Here is a 22,360-nt window from a genome sequence, read left to right as displayed (position 1 = left end):
AATTATAGACAAGATCTACCTACTAATTGTTTCTTTTTCCCACATCATGGTGTTATCCGTGAAAATAGTACCACTACTAAACTTAGAGTGGTTTTTGATGGCAGTAGTAAATCAACCTCACAATTATCCTTAAATGATAAGCTTAGCCCTGGTCCAGCTCTACAACATGATTTGCCGGAAGTAATAACACGTCGGAGACGATTTAAAATAGGGTTCACCGCAGACCTAGAAAAAATGTTTCGGCAGATTAGCATTTGTAACGAGCATCAGCACTACCATTTGTATTTTGTGGCGGGACGAATATAATAACGAAATCAATATTTACAAATTAAAAACTGTAACTTATGGAACTACATGTGCGCCATTTCTCGCCATTAGAGTGTTGATTCCTTGTCTAGTAAAGTTCTTCAGTCAGATACATATGTAGACGATGTTATAGCGGGAGCTGATACACTTATTGAATCAATTGAACTACAACAACAGCTTCGTTCACTACTAGATGGCGCCGGCTTCAATTTGCGTAAATGGAATTCAAATTCACTTCAACTTTTGAAACACATTCCTATTGAATTCTTAGCAACTACAAACGACTTCCAACTGCAAAATCGAGATATGGCAAAGGCTTTAGGTTTATCATGGGACCCACAAACTGATAATTTTTGTTTTAAAATAAATTACAAGTTTTCTGAGAAAATAACCAAAAGTAGTGTACTTTCAGATTCAGCCAGACTTTTTGACCTTCATACCAGTTTATGAAGCGAATCGAGTTTCTCAAATTCAACGACTATCAAATGTTATTGACTGGAAGTATATTTCTACGAAGGAAAATCCTGCGGATTGTGCAACAAGGGGTTTATTGCCACAAGAGCTAAAATGTTACACACTTTGCAGTAACAAAGATCAGAAATATCATAGAATCTACTTCTACTGATATTGCCGCAAATGCAGTGTCTACTAGATCAACAGCAAAAACACCTGAAACAACAATACCAACTACTTTAAAAACATCATCAACAACAACCCATGAAAGTAATTATCCTGATTTTTACTCAAAGTTTTCAACATTTACGAAGCTGCAGCGAGTAACAGCATATATATTTCGATGGTACAACAATTTAAAGGAATATATGTTAAGAAAAGGTAATGGCGAAATTATTGCTTTCAAAAATGCGTATAGCGATAATCGAACCCATTATCTCACAACATCGGAATTGAAAAAAGTCGCATTAGTACTTGTAAAGCAGTGTCAACAAATTACGTTTCATATTGAAATTAACTGTATTTTGAATCAAAAACCATTGCCAAGCAGTAGTAGAATTAATAATCTTCAAAAAATATCCTATTTTATTATCAAAAAAGGATCCTATTTCTATTCTTATTTTTACAGATACACATTTTAAAACTTTACATGGCGGTGTGCAGTTAATGCAAACGTATGTCATGTCCCACTATTGGATCATATCCGCTAGAACTATTGGTACATCAGTTAAGAGGATATGTGTAATCTGCTTGAAGTATACTGCTAGAGCTTATCAGCAAATAATGGGCAATATTCCAGCTGTACGCATACAGCCAGAAAGACCATTTAAGCATAGTGGGTTAGACTACGCCGGCCCTCTTTCTATAAAACAATCAAATTTGCGAAGAAGTTCTTCAAGTAAAGATAGACAAACATTAGTGCAATACTTAATAACCGATTTTTATAGTTTTTTTTTTTTTCTAAAATACTACGTTTTTGAACATTATTTTTTTAGTTCATTTGAATAGGTTCGTCATCTTTAATTGACAAAAACAACAACAAATTGCATTTTTCATGAAACTTTTTTATTTTTATAATCATTTTTACAAGGTTTTAGAAAAGATTTACTAAGGAACATATCCGCCGCTACATGATATAACTCCGAAAATTCGAGGTGATAAAGATTTACAAAGATTCTTAAATAATGGCAGGGAAATTTCGGTTCAAGCCTTTTTAGTTCTTTTAAGTTAGGCTTCTTTTGTTTCATACTGTTTGCCCGACCTATACACATTACGAGAAAGAATATCCGAAACATTTTCAATAATAAATAGGTGAGACGATTATGGAGGCCACTCCAAAATTTTTACATTCGGGCTTCGAATCCACCCTTTTACAGCCCTGGCGGTATGGATTGGGGCATTATATTTTTGAAATATACACGGCAATGGTTCAAAGATATCCGAAAATGTGAAAAAGTTGTTTTCAGTATGGCATTACAATTATTACAATTCTTACTAGATGAAAGAAATTTAAGCTCACGTGTTTCATAATACGGAATTGCCACTACATTCAACATCCTCAACAGCTATGCAAAGGACTCAGGTAGAGCCCTTCCTTTCAAAAATCATAAAAATAATGATTATATCGATCTGGACCTTCTAAATTAAACATTTTTTCATCCGAAAAAACAAGATGTTGATATAGCTTTTTATAACCATGTGTTCACGTGCAAACTGAAGAGGATTTCTCTTTACGAGAGGCAATTGGAGTGGCTTTTATTAATTTTTTAACATTTCTAAAGCCTTGGCTCTTCTTACAATTCCTTTTACTGTAGCTATGCTTGCTGTAACACCTAGCCTCCATACAACCGTACCTCCCGATTTGGGCTTTTTATGCTATAATTACGTCAAATATACTATTATGACTCTAAAAATTGGCACAAATAAGTTTTATATAAGTATAAATGACACTGCAGATTTTCGTAATGATCGGCCCTTATTTGACCCTAGCCCACAGTGGACCAAATACCCAATCTAGCGCGAAATTGGTCGGAAAATTTTATGTTTTAAAAATACAATGTGTTTCGCTTTTACAATTGTCATGTTACCAGTGTGCTTAACTTTAATTTTTATTTTTTGTTTACTACCAAATTAACAACGCTGTAGGCAGTCAAACATGAGCAATTATTTGAAATAAAAACTTCTGCAAATTCCATACCGACGCGTTGATAGTTTCAAGTGATATTTTTAATAATTGAGAAAAGGTAATTAATAAATTTATTTATTATTTTTTAAGTACAAGGTATGCTTAAATAACTGTGTATGTGTGTAGTACTTTTGGGACGGGGTTCGCCAGAAAATTTCGATCGAATATATGCCTCTTTTGATGTTATTTTTATACCCAAAGATGGGGGGTATATTGATTTTGTCATTCCGTTTGTAACACATCGAAATATTGGTCATTGACCTACAAAAGTATATATATTCTGGGTCCTCATTAAATTCTAAGACGATCTAGCCATGTCTGTCCGTCCGTCCGTCTGTCTGTCTGTCTGTCTGTTGAAAGCACGATAAAGTCCGAATGGAAAGAGCTAGAGGGTTGTAATTTCACATAAATATTTTCAAAAGGTAAGGTTTGTTTGGTATTGAAAATGGGCAATATCGGTCCACGTTTTCGGATAGCCCCCCATACAAGTGGCCCCTCGAAAAGCAGCTTTAACAGCCATAACTTGTTTAAAAATACGAATATAGCGATGAAATTCGACATAAGTAAGTTTCTTGTGATCCAAAATCACTATACAAAATTTTATGAGGATCGGTCCATAATTGACCCTACCCCCCATATAAGGTCCCCTTTAGAAAATGACTTTAATGCTCATTACTAGCTTAAAAATACTAGTATATAGATGAAATTCGACATAAGTAAGTTTCATACGAGTCAAAATCTATCTAAAATTTTTTTTGTTGATCGGTCCATGATTGACCCTTTGGTAGACAGAATTTGGTTCGTATTAAATTTATTTGTGTCGAATTTCATTGCTACACTCGTATTTTTAAGCCATTAATGAGCGTTGCAGTCATTTTCTGAAGGGGACCTTATAGGGGGGGGGGTAGGGTCAATCATGGACCGATCCTCATAAAGTTTTTTAGATAGATTTTGACTCGTATGAAACTTACTTATGTCGAATTTCATCTACATACTAGTATTTTTAAGCCAGTAATGAGCATTAAAGTCATTTTCTAAAGGGGACCTTATATGGGGGGAAGGATCAATTATGGACCGATCCTCATAAAACTTTTTTCCACAGTGATTTTGGATCAAAAGAAACTTACTTATGTTGAATTTCATCGCTATATTCGTATTTTTAAACAAGTTATGACTGCTACAGCTGCTTTTCGAGGGGCCACTTGTATGGGGGCTATCCGAAAACGTGGACCGATATTGCCTATTTTCAATACCAAGCAATCCTTACCTATAACAAATATTTATGTGAAATTTCAACCCCCTACCTCTTTCGATTCGGACTCTATTGTTCTTTCGACAGACAGACAGACAGACGGACGGACGGACGGACAGACATGGCTAGATCGTCTTAGAATTTAATGAGGACCCAGAATATATATACTTTTGTGGGTCTATGACCAATATTTCGATGTGTTACAAACGGAATGACAAAATCAATACACCCCCCATCTTTTTTAATGTTGGGTATAAAAAGTGGTTAAATAGTAACTTAGTTTTTATAAATGCGGACATAAATTCTGAAGGTCTTGGAACATCGGTGCCCGTTACTCATGCAACAAAAAAGGATTATTTTGAGAAAAGTAAGAGAGCTCAACTTTTAGATGTTTCTTCGCTTGTAAATTCCAAGTCGTGTGATGAATTGGTTTTGCAGCAAAAGTTGGTTTATATAAATCTGGAAAAAGAGATGCTGCAAAAATGTTGAAAGAATTGGCGGCCTCTCCAACGAGAGCAAACAAAATTAAAAAAACAAATTTTTGACCCACCGGATATGCCTGTACCGTATACTCCAGAAGAGGCGTTGGCTTTATTTGTGGACGGAGACTGCAAAAGAAAAGTGTTATCCAAGTAATATGACATTTTAAGATGTTTCAGTAGAGGTTCCTTTGCAGTATTTGGTAAATAAAACAGCTGAAAGGTTAGCATACCTTCAAAGTGACATACTGGAGCAAACTAAATCACATGAAATGTATCTGACATACAAGTGGGGTTCTGATGGAAGTAGTGGTCATTCGAACTATAAGCAAAAGTTTAATGATACTAATGCTGATAATTCAGACCAACATCTTTTTGCAGTATGCCTTGTGCCTTTACAGCTTAATGATAATAATGTTTTTTTGTGGCAAAATCCACGACCATCGTCTACACGATATTGTAGACTTATCAAGCTAATTTTTGAAAAGGAATCAAAATCTTTAATAAAGCAAGAAATTACAATAGTTGAAAAACAAATTTCCGCAATTCAGCCAACAAAAATAAATTTAGAAAATCAAGAATTTACAATACATCATCATTTTTTGTTAACAATGATTGATGGCAAGGTTTTCAGCACTATTTCAGACTCGTCATCGCAAGTGTGTGGTATATGTGGAGCAAAACCAAGTTCGGAATTTCCGTTTTGCATGCCTGGATACGATGTTTGGAGTGCATTCTACATATTACATATAAGACTGTAATAAAGAAGTGGAGGCCTTGTAATGTAGAAGAAAAAGAAAAAGTTGAAAACCAAATAAAAGGTTGTAAAAGAAAAAATTAAATCAGAAATGTATTTATTGGCCGATGCCCCAAAACCTGGAATGGGATCAACGAATGACGGAAACACGGCTAGAAGATTTTTCAGTCAACCGTCCTTAGCGTCAAGTGTAACTGGAGTAAACGAGTTTTTGATAAAGAGACTGCAAGTTATTTTAAGTACGATATCCTGTGGATATACTGTAAATACTGAAGCTTTTCGTTTATACATATCAGAAACAGCCAAAATATATATGGAACTTTATCCCTGGTAATATATGCATCCTACCCCCCACAAAATATTAATACATGGAGCTGATATAATTCAACAATTTTCGTTACCAATTGGCATGATATCGGAAGAGGCCTTAGAGTCCCGAAATAAAGACATTAGAAATGTACGAGAATTTCACACTCGAAAGCTTTCCCGAGAAAAAACAATGCAAGACTTATTCCAATCTTTAATAGTATCATCGGATCCCATTATATCGTCAATTTCAACGAAGCCGTTCAAATATCGAAAATCGGAGTCTATTTGTTTTCAGAACCTATCATAACAGAAACTGAAAACGATGTTGTAGATGACTATTCAAGTGTTGAAAGCAGTGAATAAACATGGATATAGACCCTCAACTCGTTTTAATATACTCTTTGGCCATCGAAATGGAAGCTATTTATACCCTACACCACTTTAGTAGGGAGGGTATATTGGATTTGTGCTGATGTTTGTAACATACAAAAATATTCGTCCTAGACCCACCTCAAAGTATACCAATCGGCTTAGAATCGTTTTCTGAGTCGATTAAGCTATGTCCGTCCGTCCGTCTGGCTGACTGGCTGTCCATGTAAGCCTTGTGCGCAAGGTACAGGTCGCATTTTTCAAGATAATTGGATGAAATTTAGCACACACGTTTTATTTGAGCCAAGGCTACGTGAAATAATGGATTTTAACCATTTTCAATAGGCTTCGTCCTTGGATCAAAACAAGAGTCATTCAATTATCTTGAAAATTGCGACCTGTACCTTGCGCACAAGTCTTATTTTTATAATGTATCATATGTATATTTCCTTTTTTAAACTAAATGAAATATTGATTTTTTAATTTTAAATACACATACATAGTCAAATAAGTAAAATAATAAGTTGTGCATTTTTATTTTTTGATTTTATAACATAAATAAAATAGATTAAAAATAGGTAATAAAAAAATTAATTTTCACATATTGTATTTCATAGCAATTTGTGTCATGCCCCTTTAAAAATCACGTACATTTCTTGCCGAGTTAAACCCTCTTGCGCGCTAGATTACGCATTTGGTCCACTGTGTAGCCCCCATATAAACCCCCCTTCAAAAAATGCCTTAAACGTCTAAAATTGACTTGTAACAATTTGTATCGCAATGAAACTCAACAAAACTAACTGTTATTTAAAAATAAATCCTTTTCCCAAATTTAATGAGGATCGGCCTATGTTTGACCTATACTCCTATATAAAGCCTCGTTTAAAAAAATTTTGGAACTAAGGTAAAATTCAACATAAAGGTTTCTTTATGAAAAAGAAAAATTTTAAAAATATACTCATGGTGTAGGTGTAGGGTATGGTCGGCCATGCCTGACTATACTTTCCTACTTGTTTTTTTCGAATTGGTCCATTATTGGTCATAGTTCTCATATAAGTTATCGGCAGGATCGGCACATAATAATCGGTCGGTATCTGAAAATCACTTAATACAAATGTTTCTGGGCCTAATCAAAATTAATTACATACATACATGCGTAGAGAAGTTACAAAATGATAAATAGTATCTTAATTACGGAAACAAAACATATGCCGGGTTTAACAGTTCTCCATAAGGGAAATAAAGTACTTTAGTACTAAAGTACATACTTAAGTAAAGTTTCTTTCCTTGGTATAAACTTTTTTGTATGCTTGAACGTAAATCTGGTATAATAATTGTTTTAGAAAAAGTTGGCGTAAAAAGGGACGTGGCGTCCAATCCAGATCTTATACAGTTTATAGTTCCTCCTGAGGTCAGACGGTATACCAAATTTCATGTAAAACTGTTCAGTAGTTTTCTGTAAGTCTCGAATGAAAATTTTGTATAACAATTATATAGATAAAAGTGATCATAAGAGGAATCGTGACGTCCAATCATGATTTTATATAGCCTATTCCACTTAGAATAGAACTATAGCCTTCTAAATTTCATGTAAATCGATTCAGTAGTTTGGCCGTGAGAGCGTAACAAACAGTCAGTCTCTTTCATATAATTATAGGATAGGATATAGGTAAGGATAGTTTTATAAAAAGTGGGCGTAGAAAGGAGCGTTGCATCAGATCAAGATCTTATGTATATCCTATAGTCCTTTTCGAGCTTATACCTATCGGTATGCAAAATTTCATGTAAATCGGTTTAGTAGTTTTTGCATATTGTGATTGCAAAATTGGTGAAATAATAGTTTTACAAAAAGTGCGCGGAAAAAAGAGCGTGCCATCCGATCATGATCTTATATAGCCCATTGCTCAATTTGGGGTTAGACCTATTAGCGGTCCAAATTTCATGTAAATCGGTTGAGTAGTTTTGCACACAAACAGTCTGATTTATATATATGTATGATATTATACGTTTTGATAAAGTAATGTGTCAGATTTCATGAAAATCGGATCAGTACTTTTTTGTATGCTTGATCGTTAATTTGGTATAATAATTGTTTTAGAAAAAGTTGGCTTAAAAAGGGGCGTGTCGTCCGATCCAGATATATATATAGTTTATAGTTCCTCCTAAGGTCAGACCTATCAGTATACCAAATTTCATGTAAAACGGCTCAGTAGTTTTCTGTTAGTCTCGAATGAAAATTTTTCTATTTAAGGCATGAGAAAACTTATATATTTCTTCAAATATTTGATCAATAAAAAAACTGCTAATATAAAAGTAGCTGGTGGAGGGTATTTACGATTCAGCTCAGCCGAATATAGCACTCTAACTTGTTTTTCATAGGATCAACAACGTTGAAAATCTATTGTACCTCCCGTACAAAATTATATAAGTTTTATAACTACAAATATTGCCATAAATTTTTCTCACACATAGAAATTATTTTAAATACAGAACATAGGTTAAATTTAGTACTCTCTGTAACATTCTGTTAAGTGGTAGTTTTGTTTTTAATTGCATATTGTAAGGCGTAATGAACGTAAGTCAAAAATATTAAGGAAAATTTGAATCAATCCATAAAAGTTGATAATTTATGAAACCAGTTTAAGGTGGAGGGTATTTAAGATTCGGCAAAGCCGAATATAGCTCTCTAACTAGTTTTTTAGTACAGGAGGTACAATCTATATATATCATCATCATCATCATCATATATATAAATACGCAAAGCCAAAACGATTGGGAACATTTTCCGGCTCTATTACTTGACCGATTTTCTTGATTCTTTTTTTGATGAATGCAGATTCGCGAACCTCACTGCAGAATCTATATATGATCAAAATCGGTTCAGTATTTTCGGAAGTATAAGCGTTTAAAGTTTCTACCAATACACAATCACACAAACATGTGCTTGAATTAAAAAATAGAAAACAAAATAAGAAAGCAAAACAACACTTTTTTTTCATTGTAGAAAAAAGAGAGGAGAGTGTAAAAACATGTTACTTCTCTGTTGATGATTTATTTTTGTATTTTGCAATGATATTTTTTGTAGTTGTTTTTAATAAGATTTTTGTAAACTAATATGATTTTATTGTTTTTTTATTTTTTAAAAGTGTAAAGTGATAAATTGTGAATGTAATAATTATTTATGTAAGATACAAGAGGATGATGATGTTTGATCTGGGAAAACATTGCTGGGACAAGAATTCTACATAAATGTTAGTTTTTATTGATTTTAAAGATTTTAATGATGGACAAAAACAAAGCCTGTTAAAATATAAGTAGGATAGTTTGTTGGTCATGTCGGTACATGATACACCGTAATAAATGAATCAGTATATCTCTAATACGTAGGTTTAGCACAGTGAGGATTTGATGATATTCTTCTTTTTCGGGTTATTCTAACCAATTAGGAAAAAGGCGGTTATAGAAATAGAAGTGTAAAGTGAAAACTGTAGTTTGTGTAGGCGATGGTTACTTATATGTTTTATAAAAATAGATGGTTGATGACTGCCCTTTCTTAAGGTGGTATTAGAGTCTAATACCACCTTTAGCAATTTATCGTTTACTATTCTTTTACTTGCAACTAAACTTACATACATATGTTAATTAAGGCTGGAATTTATAGTTTATTAACGTTTTCTTTCAAACATTTCTTAAGAAGTACTTAAATAATTATGAAAAATTAAATAATAACTAAATCATGGACAAACTCTTGAAGTAAAGAGGCGTTTAAGTCTTATCCTCCAGATACAAGAATCTATCCCTGTTGCAAAATCTCTCTTGCCTATGCACTTCTATGCGAAAGCTAATAGAATAAATTCGATTAAAAACATTTAAATTTAAGCCAAATAAGTAGTAAGTCAGCTGAAAGAAGTCTTTATCGAGTGTTATAAGGGAGAATTTATACAACATAAACCTGAAGGATGGACTTTTTATACAAAAGGCAGCAAAATTTATTTATTTCTTATAGAGATAATATATACTATATATACTCCTGTTCCAAAAACACATTCCGATCTAAAATGGAGTTATTTAAGTAAAGATAGTTATTAAAACTTAAAAAAACAATAATTTAAAACATCCCACTTTAAAAATTGAAAGTGGTTTATTCAAAAAACAAAAAAATGGAAATAATTCCACTTTTGATCGGAATGAAATTTTTTTACAGTCCTGATAGCAATAATTGAAAAATTGAATTTTGTATGAAATTTTGTTAGATCGTAATTTGCAATGTACTTTTGAAGGAATACTTCAAGTCTACCTTCTGCGCAAAAACATAGTTACAAAAGATGAAAACACAGAAGATATGTTGAATTTTGGTCATTAAAATCTATGTCCAGTTTTAAAAAAATGCTTATAGGTTTGGATTCTGTGCGCTGTGGTTTGTACTTTTCTGATTCCTCTTAAAAAAATACAATTTCACTTCCAAATAACTATAAAAAATATATTATAAAAATAAATTCTTGAGAATGACTTCAGGAGTAATGAATTTGGAATCAAATAAAAGAGACATTCCGCCTATAAACAATCTGTGTTAAAATCATCACTTCTGTAGGTCTTTTCTTTTTTTCTTGCTGGGATATAGAGATATAGGTTGAATATTATTACAGGTTACAAAGGAATAGTGCTGGGCAGGTTCGACATTGTTTACGACAAGGGGCATCGATGATTGCTAGAGGAATTGACAGATTGTTAAACATAGGAAAATATCATATTGTAAAGAATGAATACATATATCATATTGTAAGTTTTGCATAGATTTTATAAACATTTATGTAGAGGATAATAAATCGAAATATTTTTGAAAAGTATGTTGCATAAATTATTTTAGAACTTAGATTTTAAACTTCTTTCAGAATTTAACCAAATTTTATCACATTTTCTAAAAGAATACGTTGATCAAAGCAAGTTTTACACTTTGATAATAGTAATAGGAATATTTTTTAAAGACATTTGAACTATAAAAGTAGGGATTTATTTTGCAGCATAAGTATGCAATCTTTTCTTCAATGGTTCCGGTCGAATTTCGGCCGCGGGGCGAACTCTAGTAAGAATGAATGTGTGTTTATTTGTTTGTGGGTTTGTTTGTGGATTTGTTTGTGGGTTTGTTTGTTTGAAGTCTATAGACGGCTAAACTGCTGGACCGAATTTTCACAGTGCCTTCCTGTATGTCTGGAAGGAACTATAGGCTACTTTTTATTTAGAAATTTTAAGTGGGCGAGGTGCCACGCCTACATGCAAAATAATAATTAAAAGTTGCATATCTCAGAAACTGCAACAGCTAGAGTCCTCAGATTTTGTATGGACAACTTTGACATCCATATGAACATATGTGGAAAAAATGGGCGGCCTATCTATAGTGGGCGTGACACCTCCCATATAATAAAATCTTAAATTATATAAAGAAAATATAACAGTTAGAGTTCTCAAATTTTTCTGAGCTACTTTATTAACAACATGAATATTTAGGACAAAAAATAGGCGGACTAGCAATAGGGGGCGAGGCACCTCCCATATGAATCTATATATAAAAATGAAAGTGTGTTTGTATGTATGTATGTATGTTTGTTTGTTTGTGCTTTATAGACTGCTAAACGGCTGGACCGATTTTCCTGAAATTTTCACAGTTTCTTCCTGTATGTCTGGAAGGAACTATAGGCTACTTTTTATGTTGAAATTTCATTGGGCGACGTGCCACGCCCATATTAAGAAAATATTAAATTAGTATATCTGAGATAATATAATAGTTAGAGTCTTCAAATTTTGTCGGAGCAACTTTAGTATCAATATAATTATTTAAGACAAAAAGTAGACGGATTAGCATTAGGGGGCGTTTCACCTCCCATATAAATTAAATACAAAAATTCGTTTATCTTGGAAACTATTACAGTTAGAATATTAAAAATTTGCACGAGTAACTTTAATATCCATGTAAACATTTTGGGAAAAAAAAATTATTATATCTGAGAAACTATTAGAGCTAGAATCTTCAAATTTTAATTGAAGAACTTTGACATTCATGTGAACATTCAGAGAATAACGGGCGGACTTTCAATGGGGGGTTTGGCACCTCACATATGAATTAAATATAAAATTTCGCTTATCTGGGAAACTAATAGAACAAGATTCTTCAAATATTGCAAGAAGAACTTTATTATACATATGAACATTTTGGAGAAAAAAAGGGCGGACTGTGGGTTCCCATATGAATTAAATAGAAAAATTCGTATATCTGAGAAACTATTAGAGCTAGAATCTTCAAATTCTACATGAAGATCTTTGACATTAATGTGAACATTTAGAGAATAACGGGCGGACTTTCAATGGGGTCTTGGCTTATATGAATTAAATACAAAATTTCGTATATCCGGAAAAATATTAGATTTTTTTTTTTAATTTGTCATCGATTACATTAAAATCTTAATTAACGTTCGGATAAAATGTATCTCTGGAAAACATTACAGTTAGAATCTTCAAAATTATTAAGAAGATTTTTTATTTATATTGCTTTTAGGGTAGCAAAGCACACTGGGTATAGCTAGTATCTTATAAATATAAAATAATACCCATGATATCCAAATTTACAATGGTTTCCAAATTTACAATTTGTTGAAGCCTAATATTTAGATAGTATGTGTAATGAGGATCCATACGAGGCTACATAGTGCACCTGTACTGCACTTATGTACTCATGAGACCATCCGTCTTGAGCTGAATATCGGATATATGGTTTTTAATGGTTAGTAGGGAAATACTACAGAACTGGTTTCTATCAATTATAGCCATAGTAATTCCAGCTTTTGCCAAGGCAATATTATTTTTAGTTATATCCCGTGTTCTCTAACCCAAATAAGGGAATTATCATCTCGCCATCTTATTGACAGGTTGACTTCCATTATAGATTCTAATACACCCATTAGATATCCCTACACCAGCTTAGTGGGGATGGTATATTGGGTTTCTCCGAAGTAGTGCTTTTGTTTTGTCCTTAAATACCCTGATGAATTTTGAAATGATTGGGCTTCTTTTGATCCTAGCCCCCATACAAAGCACAGCTTTAAAAAAGAATTTAGTGTCAACAATTCGCTTAAAAAGAGAAGTGCCGCAATGAAATTCAGCATAAACACATTTTATGTAACTGTAAATTCGTCCTCCAAATTTTATAAGGATCGACTCATATGAAGGCATCCCACAAGCATATTTCAGAAAGATAGTGTTTTAACAATAAATGGCTAAAATATATCGGTGGCGAGGTATAAATCAACTTAAATGATTTATTATGAAAACTAAATCACATTTTACTCTCATAACTGGTGTAGGGGGTTATATGGTCGGCCTCGTCAGCCTATAATTTCTTTCTTGCTATTTTTATACCCTTCACCTTCGTGAGAAGGGTATATATAAGTTTGTCATTCCGTTTGTAATTTCCAAAATATAATTTTCCGACCTCATAAAGTATATATATTCTGAATCCTTATAGATAGCGGAGTCGATTAAGCCATGTCCGTCTGTCCGTCTGTCTGTCTGTTGAAATCAGTTTTCTGAAGACCCCAGATATCTTCGGCATCCAAATCTTCAATAATTCTATCAGACATGCTTTCGAGAAGTTTCCTATTTAAAATCAGCAAAATCCGTTCATAAACAACTGAGATATAAGCAAAAATCCGAGACAACCTCTGAAAATTTCATACAAAATAAACAACAACAACACTGCTTATTCATTGCCTTTGTATTTTGTTTTTGTTTTTTGAGTATTTCGTTTCGTATGTTTGGATGGCTGTGTGTTTCATTGCCTTGTGTATATTGTTTTTGTTTCTTAGTGCATTCAATTTCGTATGTTTGGATAACTGTGTGTTTCATTGCCTTGTGTATATTGTTTTTGTTTTCTTGGTGTATTGAATTTCGTATGTTTGGATGTCTGTTGGTTTCATTGCGTTGTGTATTTTGTTTTTGTTATACCCTCCACCACCATAAGTGGTGATAGAGAGTATATATAAGTTTGTCATTCCGTGTGTAACACCAAAAAATATTCATCTGAGACCCAACAAAGTATATATATTCTGGGTCCTTATGAAATTCTGAGTCGATTTAGCTTTGTCCGTCTGTCTGTCTGGTTAAAACACGCTCACGTTAAAACTAAGCAAATAACATCAACCAAATTCACTGAGAATATTCATTGTTTTCCTAAGCAGTTTGGTATTGAAAATCAGCAAAATCCGTTCACAACGTAAAAAGTTATGAGAAAAAATTTCAGACTACCTAAAAAAACATTAAGTTTTTTTCCCTAATTCTTGAGTAGTTTTCTCAGAAAACACCAAAGATAATTCGACAAATTTTGTCACAGATTATTTTTTCCATCTATAGATTAATTATGTTTAAAATTGTAACAATCGATCCAAAATTTCCCATATCCCCCATACAAAGGTACATATTCCCGGAAATTAATTTATCGTTAATAACATCCTCAAATATATCGGTATCAACACAAAATTTTGTACATATTGACATTATATGAACAGGAATCAAAACTACGGACTGTAAACTACGGAGATCTGTATCGGTCCACAATTGGTCATAGTTCCCATATAAGGTCCACTTTCAAAAATCACTTAAATGAACCTATTTTATTGATAAATAAAGCTATCAGGATAAAATTCGACATGAATATGTTTTGTATATACATAAATCATTCTACGGAATTATTTTCCGGATCGGTCCATAATTGGTCATAGCTCCATATAAGGTTCACATCAGAAAATCACTTAAAAATAAGTTTACCATAAAGCAGACACAATAACAACAACCACAATAACAACAACAACTATAATTATTGCACACGAAACGTGTCATCAAAATCAACAAGTTCAACAACCAACAAACGTGCCAACATCAAGACTGCAATACTAGCAAATTGACATGAGGTAACCCGAATCCACACAAGCTCCAGTAATAAACACTGTTCAACGGTTCAGCGTGAGAAAATACAAAATCAGCAAATGCATTACACGCGCATTCGAAATAATGGTTCGATGCGGAAATATACAGAATCAGCAAATTCATTTTAAAATAAGTTTCATTTTATATTAAAATTGTAAAGTCTTCGCAGTCAGTTTAGTGAATTAAACAATAAAGGTTCTATTACTAACTTAAGTTAGTAATAGAAAAAATATTTTTAAAAAAAATAAACCTTTAAAATAGTAATTGGCGCCCGAGCAGGGACCCATGGAAATAAAGGGTCCTTTGTCGTAATAAGTGTTATTAATCGTGGAAATGATGCGCCTTATTAGTCTTTCTTAAGAGACAAAAGGGAGGTCCTCTTAAGGATCAGCGGCCGCGATATAAATAAATAAAAAAAAATAAGAACATTTAGATTAATAAGTGAACAATAAATAAAATTTAAAAAAAATAATAATAAATTTGTGAACAATGAATAAAATAACTCTAAAAAAATAAAAATAAATAAGTGAACAATAAATAAAATTTTTCTAAAAAAATAAAAATAAATAAGTGAACTATAAATAAAATTAAAAAAAAAAATAAAAATAAATTTGTAAACATTAAATAAAAATAAAAAAGTGAACACTAAAAAAGAATTTCTGAAATAAAAGCAAACAAACAAATAAATGAGTTTTTATCGAATAAAAACTTTAAGAAAAAAATAAAAAAATAGAAGAATAAAAGCATATAATTGAACACTGAAAAATTTTTTATAATAGAAAGAAAAAAAATAAGAACAAATCTCAATAATTAAAGACAAGGACATCATCATATATATAAATACGCAAAGCCAAAACGATTGGGAACATTTTCCGGCTCTATTACTTGACCGATTTTCTTGATTCTTTTTTTGATGAATGTAGATTCGCGATCCTCACTGCAGAATCTATATATGATCAAAATCGGTTCAGTATTTTCGGAAATATAAGCGTTTAAAGTTTCTACCAATACACAATCACACAAACTTGTGCTTGAATTAAAAAATAGAAAACAAAATAAGAAAGCAAAACAACACTGTTTTTTTCATTGTAGAAAAAAGAGAGGAAAGTGTAAAAACATGTTACTTCTCTGTTGATGGTTTATTTTTGTATTTTGCAATGATATTATTTGTTGTTGTTTTTAATAAGATTTTTGTAAACTAATATGATTTTATTGTTTTTTTATTTTTTAAAAGTGTAAAGTGATAAATTGTGAATGTAATAATTATTTATGTAAGATACAAGAGGATGATGATGTTTGATCTGGGAAAACATTGCTGGGACAAGAATTCTACATAAATGTTAGTTTTTATTGATTTTAAAGATTTTAATGATGGACAAAAACAAAGCCTGTTAAAATATAAGTAGGATAGTTTGTTGGTCATGTCGGTACATGATACACCGTAATAAATGAATCAGTATATCTCTAATACATAGGTTTAGCACAGTGAGGATTTGATGATATTCTTCTTTTTCGGGTTATTCTAACCAATTAGGAAAAAGGCGGTTATAGAAATAGAAGTGTAAAGTGAAAACTGTAGTTTGTGTAGGCGATGGTTACTTATATGTTTTATAAAAATAGATGGTTGATGACTGCCCTTTCTTAAGGTGGTATTAGAGTCTAATACCACCTTTAGCAATTTATCGTTTACTATTCTTTTACTTGCAACTAAACTTACATACATATGTTAATATAAGGCTGGAATTTATAGTTTATTAACGTTTTCTTTCAAACATTTCTTAAGAAGTACTTAAATAATTATGAAAAATTAAATAATAACTAAATCATGGACAAACTCTTGAAGTAAAGAGGCGTTTAAGTCTTATCCTCCAGATACAAGAATCTATCCCTGTTGCAAAATCTCTCTTGCCTATGCACTTCTATGCGAAAGCTAATAGAATAAATTCGATTAAAAACATTTAAATTTAAGCCAAATAAGTAGTAAGTCAGCTGAAAGAAGTCTTTATCGAGTGTTATAAGGGAGAATTTATACAACATAAACCTGAAGGATGGACTTTTTATACAAAAGGCAGCAAAATTTATTTATTTCTTATAGAGATAATATATACTATATATACTCCTGTTCCAAAAACACATTCCGATCTAAAATGGAGTTATTTAAGTAAAGATAGTTATTAAAACTTAAAAAAACAATAATTTAAAACATCCCACTTTAAAAATTGAAAGTGGTTTATTCAAAAAACAAAAAAATGGAAATAATTCCACTTTTGATCGGAATGAAATTTTTTTACAGTCCTGATAGCAATAATTGAAAAATTGAATTTTGTATGAAATTTTGTTAGATCGTAATTTGCAATGTACTTTTGAAGGAATACTTCAAGTCTACCTTCTGCGCAAACATAGTTACAAAAGATGAAAACACAGAAGATATGTTGAATTTTGGTCATTAAAATCTATGTCCAGTTTTAAAAAAATGCTTATAGGTTTGGATTCTGTGCGCTGTGGTTTGTACTTTTCTGATTCCTCTTAAAAAAATACAATTTCACTTCCAAATAACTATAAAAAATATATTATAAAAATAAATTCTTGAGAATGACTTCAGGAGTAATGAATTTGGAATCAAATAAAAGAGACATTCCGCCTATAAACAATCTGTGTTAAAATCATCACTTCTGTAGGTCTTTTCTTTTTTTCTTGCTGGGATATAGAGATATAGGTTGAATATTATTACAGGTTACAAAGGAATAGTGCTGGGCAGGTTCGACATTGTTTACGACAAGGGGCATCGATGATTGCTAGAGGAATTGACAGATTGTTAAACATAGGAAAATATCATATTGTAAAGAATGAATACATATATCATATTGTAAGTTTTGCATAGATTTTATAAACATTTATGTAGAGGATAATAAATCGAAATATTTTTGAAAAGTATGTTGCATAAATTATTTTAGAACTTAGATTTTAAACTTCTTTCAGAATTTAACCAAATTTTATCACATTTTCTAAAAGAATACGTTGATCAAAGCAAGTTTTACACTTTGATAATAGTAATAGGAATATTTTTTAAAGACATTTGAACTATAAAAGTAGGGATTTATTTTGCAGCATAAGTATGCAATCTTTTCTTCAATGGTTCCGGTCGAATTTCGGCCGCGGGGCGAACTCTAGTAAATATAATATTCCGAGCTAGAGACGCAAAAAATTTGGAGAAATATCTTATACTCCGATGGCAGCTACCAGAACAACATTCAACAAAAAGCAGCATGTTCCCGACATCAATTCTTATGTAGGATTATTTTTATTTCTATCTAGAATTATTACACTTATTATTAGTAAAATTAATTACCCACAAAAAAAAAAAGAAAAGAGAAAAGAAAAAATATTCATTACAAAAATTTTTTTATAAAAGTTATTATTACATAAATTAAAGAATACTACGTCCTTGAAATTAAAATTGGTATAGAATCAAGTTATTTTCTGAATTTGATCGCGACCATTTCCAATGCCTGACGAGACTATTGACCAACTGACTGACAGACTTAATAGAACACTCACAATGGCAACACCGGGTACGGGCACGACACGGACTGTAGGACTTACTGAATCACAGAAACAGGAAATAAGGGATATCATTAGGGAAACTTTGCGAGCACCACAGTGTGGTAATCTGGACGAGGACATGGACCAGCCAATAGGACAATTGACACCAAAATTGGAGGAATTGGATAGGGTACCCGATATTGTAAAATCTTTAAGGGAATTTTCAGGTACCATAGGGGAATTCAATTCTTGGAGGAAATCGGTGGACAGGGTGTTGGAATTATACGAATCACAAAAGGGAACAGGGCGATACTATGCCATTCTTCATACCACACGCAGGAAAATTACAGGAGAAGCAGACACGACACTTGAGTCTTACAGGACACCGCTGGATTGGCCGAAAATAAAAAATGTCTTATGATGCATTATTCGGACAAGAGAGATATTGGTACGTTGGAATACCAAATGACTGTCCTCTGCCAGGGCAATAGGTCGATAACGGAGTTATACCAAGTAGTTTACCAACATCTCTCCCTGATATTGGATAAAGTAGCCTGTCTGGATATTGACGAAGGAAGCTTGAGAGTTATGACCAATACCTATAGGGACAAGGCACTTGATACCTTTATAAGGGGATTAAACGGAGAATTACCGAGACTCCTGAGTGTTCGGGAACCATCGTCACTTCCCCTGGTCCTACACATTTGTCTAAAACTGGATAATATGACATTCCGGCGGAATTACGCCCACGGTCAGCTAGCTAGGAATAACGTACCAAAGGATCGTATTAGTACAAACACATACCAGGGAAACAAACCTAGATTTTATCCGGAATTGGCCCATATTGGCGGTAGAATTCTTCCTAAACCACCATTACCACCTCGGAATACGACAACACCAAACTTTAATCCGAATACTAACTGGCAGCCCGCGAATAACCGAAATTGGACACCAAGACCCCACTATAACCAAGGGAACCAACAAAAATTCCCAAATCAATATCCTCAAGCACAATATTCAAGCCAATCTATAAACGAACCAATGGACGTGGACCGATCAATTCAGACACGCCAAGTTAACTATATAAATCGACCAGCGAACACAGTGTTCAAGAGACCACCTCCAGCATCCATTCAAGCCCCACAAAATAAGATGCAGAGAAACTTTCACATAACAGCGGACAACGAGAATGGACTCTATTAATTATTATCATGAGGAAGGCGCTATTGGAGGGGTACCTGACATAGAGGAATATTACAGGGAAATCGAGGACAACGAACAACCTTATAGAGATACTACATACGAACCTCCTGAATATGGTCCTTCGGAAGATCCACAAAACGAAGCTCTTGTGGACCTTAATTTTTTTGGTTAAATAGTTCCTCGTTACCATACTTTCAGGCTAGAACGAGGAACGGACAAACACTAAAAATCCTAATAGATACAGGTAGCAATAAGAATTACATAAAACCCCAATTAGCGATTAACCCAAAATTAAATCAGGAGAAATTCAGTGCAAACTCAGTTGCGGGAAACGTCCAGATAACTCACCACGTAATTGGTTGCATGTTCGGAATAAACGATATTACAATTAAATATTACCTTCTACCAGGACTTAAAACGTTTGATGCAATTTTGGGGCATGATTGCCTAAAGCAATTATCAGCAGTAATTTATACTCTCACATACACAACTAGGGTCATGGGCGAGATAAGGACAACAACCAACACACCCACGTATTCAAAAAATTACCCCTACTCAATGGCTCTACGGGGGGTTATAGAGGAAGAAATTACTAGACTACTGAATGACGGAATAATTCGACCATCACGTTCTCCGTATAACTCACCAATTTGGGTAGTCCCAAAGAAACAGGATGCGTCCGGAAGAGAAAAATATAGAGTTGTAGTGGATTTCAGAAAACTTAATTCAGTAACGATTCCTGATAAGTACCCCATACCAGAAATAAACGATGTCCACTCTCATCTTGGAGGGAACAAATACTTCACGGTGATCGATCTAAAAAGTGGCTTCCACCAAATACCCATTAGGGAAGAGAACATAGAGAAAACGGCTTTTTCCGTAAACAACGGAAAGTACGAATTCACGCGCTTACCTTTCGGATTAAGGAATGCTCCATCTATATTCCAACGAGCTCTCGACGACATTTTAAGAGAACATATCGGCCGGATATGCTACGTTTACATAGATGACATTATTATTTTTAGCAAGGATGAAGTCTCACACTTGAGGCACCTAAATGATGTTTTTAGGACTCTGAATGCAGCTAACATAAAGGTCAAGTTCGACAAATGTGAATTCTTCAAGGAAGAAGTCGAATTCCTTGGCTTCATTGTTTCCTGCAATGGAATAAAAGCTAATCCGAAAAAATTGGAAGCAATCGTGAACTTTCCCTATCCTGGTAATATTAAAGAGCTTCGATCATTTCTTGGCCTCTCCGGATATTATAGGAGATTCATAAGGGGATACGCGGACATCGCTAAGCCACTAACAAAGCTCTTACGAGGAGACAGAGGAATGATTTCCAAATCAGAGTCAAGCAGGAGGGAAATAAATCTCGACAGTTCGGCAAGACTTGCTATTGACACACTAAAAAACGCCTTAGTATCCAAGGAGGTGATACTGTCATATCCAAACTTCGAAAATGTATTTCAGCTAACTACGGAAGCATCTAATGTGGCGATAGGAGCAGTACTAAGTCAAGACGACAGACCGATATCCTTCATTTCTAGGACGTTGACAGAAACCGAAGAGAATTACGCAGCTAACGAGAAGGAGATGTTAGCTATAATTTGGGCTTTGACAAATCTGAGAAATTACCTATACGGATCGGCAAAGGTCACCACCACCGACCACCAACCGCTAACATATGCTCTCAGCAATAAAAATAACAACTCCAAAATGAAAAGATGGAAAGCGATTTTGGAGGAATATAATTACGAGATTCAGTATAAACCAGGGAAAAGTAACGTGGTAGCCGATGCACTCTCAAGACCTCCTAAAACAAATATTAATTCTCTAACAGGAACTGTACACAGTGGCGATAGCTCACCGGAGGAAATAATACCCAGTGTAGAAGTCCCAATTAACGCATTCAAAAACCAAATTTTTCTTCAAATTGACGACACCCCAACATATGAATTTAAGATAATATTTCCCGGATTTCACAGACACCTGATAAAAGAAGAGGATTATGACACGGAAAAATTGATATCCATATTAAAGAAATACTTAAACCCGTCGGTGATAAATTGTATAAAAACCACGGAATGCATTATGGGAAAAATACAACTTCTTTACCCACATCATTTTGGAAATTTTAAGGTGCGATTTACACAAAATTTTGTGGATGATATTCTATCGGAATCGGATCAGGAAACCCTGATCATAGGAACCCATAATCGTGCACATAGAAATGCAGTAGAAAACAAAACCCTGATACTTGAGAAGGCTTATTTTCCCAGCATGTTTTCTAAAATTAAGAGGATACTAAAGCTCTGCTCTATATGCAAGAGGAATAAATACGAAAGACATCCCAACCAACCGAAAATAAATGAGACACCAATACCAACTTATCCCGGCCAAATCATTCACATCGATATTTTTTCTACTGATGGGAAAATAGTCCTAGCAGCACTTGACAAATTTTCCAAATACGCGCAGACGAAAATTTTACAGGGAAAATCTATAGAAGATGTTAGGAGACCTTTAAG

Source organism: Lucilia sericata, unplaced genomic scaffold (genome assembly GCF_015586225.1).
Source record: "Lucilia sericata isolate MDLA Ls3-8-SP2 unplaced genomic scaffold, ASM1558622v1 Contig000605F_arrow, whole genome shotgun sequence".
Classification (NCBI taxonomy): Eukaryota; Metazoa; Arthropoda; class Insecta; order Diptera; family Calliphoridae; genus Lucilia; species Lucilia sericata.
Note: the sequence above shows the minus strand (reverse complement) of the source record.